The 5,685-nt window shown below is 44.1% G+C and overlaps 1 long non-coding RNA gene across 1 annotated transcript; it reads left to right on the forward strand.

The window, feature by feature from the left end:
• The first annotated feature begins 696 nt into the window (after positions 1-696).
• On the forward strand, positions 697-4,069 carry LOC122462753. The gene is made up of 3 exons (XR_006285501.1): positions 697-750; positions 1,595-1,684; positions 3,090-4,069. It is a non-coding gene; the product is annotated as an uncharacterized LOC122462753 (long non-coding RNA).
• The last annotated feature ends 1,616 nt before the right edge of the window (positions 4,070-5,685 follow it).

Below are 5,685 nucleotides of genomic sequence, written 5' to 3' on the forward strand. Positions count from 1 at the left end.
TCCCCCATTCTACATCTTAGATCCCTTTTTTTGTGAATTTTGTCCTGCTTTCCCATCTCAATACTGTTGCCTATTGAACCTGCTTCCAGCTTTGTGACTTTGAATTTTCATAGTATTCCTACGTTGAAAGGTACAGAATGAGAATTGTATTGTACTTTCTCAGATGCCACACTCTTCTGCCGCAGGACAGCAAACGCCAAATTTTAAGAACATAGCACACCTGTACTCAGGTCCCTGTGCAAAACTAGAAGCCCAAGATTGTAGCTTGGATTGAGGATAGCTGAATATTAATTTCCTGTTTCAAGGATGCAACCGTTTGCCCTGATGTCCCTGCTTTAATTTTGCACCTAGGATGGCTGAAGCATAAGAACAGGAGTATTTGTGGCACCTTAGAGACTAACAAATTTATCTGAGCATAAGCTTTCGTGAGCTACAGCTCACTTAAATCCGTTAGCCTCTAAGGTGCCACAAGTACTCCTTTTCTTTTTGCAGATACAGACTAACAGGCCTGCTACTCTGAAACCTGAAGCATAAAAGGCACTGGCAGCTCATTAAGGCCATTGTGACAGGGCTTTAGGAACTTGTTGGGGAGATGCAGAGTTACCCGCTGACTCAGTCAGACCAGGTGAGTCTCATTAGCTCCAAATCAGCAAGACAAATAGCTGACAGTCATTCACATATGAGAGACACATAAGACTCACAAACTGTGGGAGCAGCTGGCTTATGAGATGACTAGAGGCTCAGGCTTATGTAAGTAAAATCCTGTCTCTAGACTTTGCTTGTTTGAGTTAAATCACTGAAGCAGCTGAATAGAAATCAGCCCTGGGAAAGGGGACAGTTTGGGAAGAAGCTTCTTTGTGTCTGTACTGCTTTGGTTGCAGAGGCCTTGAGTCATCAAAGCCTTTAAGAATGTGCTTAATCTAAAGCAAATGCTTAAGGACTTTGTGAATCAGGGCCAGTATGCAGACCCCACCCATGTACAGTCACCCACAAAAAAGCCTATGGGCAGGCAGGATTCATGTTCTCTGGCTCCCTCCCGGGAGAACATCACCCGGGCTTTTAGCACCTCTGCTCTGCTCTATGAGTTGCAAGGAACAATCAAGCCTAGAGGATCAGCCTCCTCTGCACCTGCACATGTGTTGTGTTGTGTTTGCAGAGCAGTTTACATTTCAGAGCTTTGCAGCGTCTAGGAGCCTTTGACACGGGCTGCTGCTGCTGCTAGGAGTGGAATCAATATGTGGCAACCTGCTGCAGTCCTCAAAACTTACACTCAACCTCTGCCTATGGGTGCAAATGTGTCCCATCCTCTGCTCACAAGCCGAGGCCCCAGTGAAATGACCTTAGGAAGGATTCAGTTAACCATCCTGTTGCTGTAACGGTCTTTATTTATTTTTTTTCCAATTATTTGTCCCTTTCATCCACATACCCTTTCCCAATGCAAGACAACATGAACAAGTCATTGCATTTAAACCCCTCTGCCCAGCTCTGTCCATACACCACTCTGCATGGCACCCCAAAAGGGTGAAGCTGGGGTTACAGATTTCTCTCGGAGGAGGATACTGTGTCTTTGTCTGATCTTTTCATTTCCATCTAGGTTGCCATAGGATCGGCAATGACGGTGAAGAAAAATCTAATTAAAATCTCCTCACACGCCAAGAGTTTGTTCGGCTAAAGAAAATCAAAGGTGTGGGTTTTAGCTCCTCTCTCTGATGACAGAGAAGGCTTATCTGAAGTTGAACTAGACTTTCTCTCTTGGATAGCTCAGTGGTTTGAGCATTGGCCTGCTAAACCCAGGGTTGTGAGTTCAATCCATGAGGGGACGATTTAAGGATCTGGGCCAAAAATTGGAGATTGGTCCTGCTTTGAGCAGGGGGTTGGACTAGACGATCTCCTGAGGTCCCTTCCAACCCTGATATTCTATGATTCTATGAATTTCATCTGGAGTCATTTGGGAATAAGTATGCAGGCAGCCTCTTTGCTGGAATATTCTTGAGCCATGTACTGAAATCAAGGCCCAGCTGAGCTAGGCACAGTGTAAGCGTACTGTAAAACATAATCCCTGCCTTGATGATCATACAGTATAACAATAGACAAAACAGATGAGTGAGTAGTCCTAGATTAATTCATAGAGTGGAAGGCAAGACGTGACTGTTATATCAGCGAGTTTGACTTCTTGCATAACAGGCCAGAGCATTTTACCCATTTACCAGCATATTGAGCCCAAGAAGTATCATGAATCATAGAATAATAGAATATCAAGGTTGGACGGGACCTCAGGAGGTCATCTAGTCCAACCCCCTGCTCAAAGCAGGACCAATCCCCAATTTTTGCCACACATCCCTAAATGGCCCCCTCAAGGATTGAACTCACAACCCTGGGTTTAGCAGGCCAATGCTCAAACCACTGAAAAGTGGAAGTGAATAGGGGTTGAGTAACGCAAGGGTTAGAAATTGTTCAGATACGTTCTAAACACGTCTAGAGGGTAAAGAATTTTCTGTAACGAGAGCTGATTTTATTTTTATTTTATAGAACAAATCATAACGGCTTAGTAATTTGGGGTGAGGACAAAATCTGGGTTCGGTCCCATCCGTGTCCTTCCCAACAAATGAACCCCTTTTGTTAAATCACTAGAACTGGTTGCCAATTTTCCATCAAAACTCTTTCTTGAAGGGAATTTGGGTTTTGATAAAATGACATTCTTCACAAAGAGCATTTGCTGCCTGGGGAAAATATTGACTTTTTTTCCTCAAAAATGAAAAGAAATAGATTGATCTGGGATGATGGGGTGGGAATAAAGGAATTGGGAGACATTACCCCCTTCCTTGGTTGCTGCTCACAAATAATGAACACAAAAAAGCTCCCAGGTTTGGAAACCAGAGGACCAGGCCAGTCCACTAGGCATTTTGCTGTTGATTTTATGTGGCTGGTGCTTAGTACTATGGTGATGGGCAGCAGTATCAAATGATAAGAGCCCAGCAGAGTAGAGTGCTTGGGTTTAAATGGGGTTGGTAGACATCACCACCAGAGCTCAGCCACCACATTTGAGAGCACCAGACCCCTTTATGATCTTCGTTTGGTTCTCAAAGCAGGACCTCTCCAAGCTTGGGATGATAGGTGACTAGCGGAAGGAGAACTCTGCAGAAAGCTGCCCTCGTTTGGCTCAGCACGATGTTCAAGCTGCTGATGTGGCTGCAACCCTTTTCACAACCCAGAAACTGCAGCAGGAATTTGAAAGAACCAAATTAAAACGGGCATTTCTGGGCCTCCGGGGGAGAGTGACTTGCTGGAGTGGGTAACATGGGCACAGTGGAAATGCCGTGTCAAAAGCGACGCATCATTTCCCAGCTAGTTTTATGACTGCTTTAAGCTCCTTGGTGTATTGTGCTAAGGAGCCTAACATGGGGGAAACAATGCCAAGTAAGAAACAGATGCTCCCACAGCAATTATCTGAGCAAGTGCAGGATCCTACATGTTGACAAAATAATGGCGAGAAGGTGGATGTGTTAAAATGAGTAAAAAGCAAATAATCAGTGTCTAGATGGCGAGGAATGTTCTGCATGTACCAGTGGAACGTACAGCAGCCATCACAGCCATGTGCAAACCGGAGAGCAGATATTGAGCCTGAAGAAGAAGAAATTGGCCTTCACATTGATTTCCTAGCCCACCTGGTTTAATAACCAGGTCCAAATCCAGCTTCTTAACAAGGCTCTGAGATGCTACGTGCTGCCAAAGAGTGACACTAAATAAAACACACGTCTCAAGAAAACAAAGGGCCAGATTCTACTCTCAGGGCTTCTCTACATACAATCTTGCACCAGTTTATTAAACTGGTTCAAAGCTCCTGTGTGGACACACTTAGGCTTGGTCTACATTGAAAAGATGAGCCTGTATAACTATGCCGACAATACTTCCTAACGTAGATGCAGCTTATGCAAGCAATTAAGCAAAAGTGCCTTTGACAGTAGAGTTTATACCAGTTCAGGGAATGAAATATGCTCTACTGGTCAAAGCCAGTCTAACTGTCTACACTAGAGCTTTTGCCAGTACAGAAATGTTGCATAAAAAATCACTCCCGTACCTGAGATTGCTCTGTTGGCAGTAGTTTCTAACGTAGACTTGACCTTTGGGTTGAGTGGCTTATTTTGGTTTAGTTTAACCCTGTTCCTAATCAGTTTCAGCTAAGCCAAAATAAACATGATTTCAAGTGAAATAAGAGTGTCTACCCAGCCTTTTGCACTGATTTAACAATCTCTTTACAGTCAAACCTTGAGTTAAAGTGGTGCAACTCTGCATGCAAACCACCCCTAAATGACACTGGTGTAAATCTGGAGCCCCTAATTTCCAGGGGTATCATTCAAGATGTCTGATTCTGTAAGTCTGTGAATCAGCCTGAGAGCCCACAATGAAAAATAATAAAATTGAAAGAACCAGCTCAAGGGCTGCTGTCTGTGGTATTGTTGTTCCGGGGGAAACAGAGGGCTGCAGTGATGAGGGACACCTTTCATTAGCACCAATGCTCATTTTTAAAAGGGGAAGTGAATTAAAACACAATGGTCTCCCTGTCAATTTCTATGTTTCTTCTTGGTCTGGTGCACAGAGATAATTGGGTCTGATGTCCCGACTGATGTAATCCTTCTCTTTTTTTAACCAATAATACGACCCAAATTACTCTCCAACGCATCATCAAGGATCTACAACCTATCCTGAAGGACGACCCATCACTCTCACAGATCTTGGGAGACAGGCCAGTCCTTGCTAACAGATAGCCCCCCAACCTGAAGCAAATACCAGCAACCACACAACAAAAACACTAACCCAGGAACCTATCCTTGCAACAAAGCCTGTTGCCAACTGTGTCCACATATCTATTCAGGGGACACCATCACAGGGCCTAATAACATCAGCCACACTATCAGAGGCTCATTCATCTGCACATCTACCAACGTGATATATGCCATCATGTGCCAGCAATGCCCTCTGCCATGTACATTGGCCAAACTGGACAGTCTCTATGTAAAAGAATAAATGGGCACAAATCAGATGTCAAGAATTATAACATTCATAAACCAGCCGGAGAACACTTCAATCTCTCTGGTCACTCGATTTCTGATCTCAAAGTGAGTATCCTTCAACAAAAAAACTTTGAAAACCGACTCCAACGAGAGACTGCTGAATTGGAATTAATTTGCAAACTGGATACAATTAACTTAGGCTTGAATAGAGACTGGGAGTGGATGGGTCATTACACAAAGTAAAACTATTTCCCCATGTTTATTCCCCCCCACCCCCCCACCCCCTGCTTCCTCAGATGTTCTTGTCAACTGCTGGTAATGGCCCACCTTGATTATCACTACAAAAGGCTTTCTCCCCCTCGCCCCCCCCCCCCCCCGGCTCTCCTGCTGGTATTAGATCATCTTAAGTGATCACTCTCCTTACAGTGTGTATGGTAACACCATTGTTTCCTGTTCTCTGTGTATATAAAATCTCCCCACTGTATTTTCCTCTGAATGCATCTGATGAAGTGAGCTGTAGCTCACGAAAGCTTATGCTCAAATAAATTTGTTAGTCTCTAAGGTGCCAAAAGTACTCCTTTTCTTTTTGCGAATACAGACTAACACGGCTGCTACTCTGAAACCTACCCAAATTACGGTTATTCGGTGAGCATTTCCACTCTCTTTCCCCCTT

Source organism: Chelonia mydas, chromosome 13 (genome assembly GCF_015237465.2).
Source record: "Chelonia mydas isolate rCheMyd1 chromosome 13, rCheMyd1.pri.v2, whole genome shotgun sequence".
NCBI lineage: Eukaryota > Metazoa > Chordata > Testudines > Cheloniidae > Chelonia > Chelonia mydas.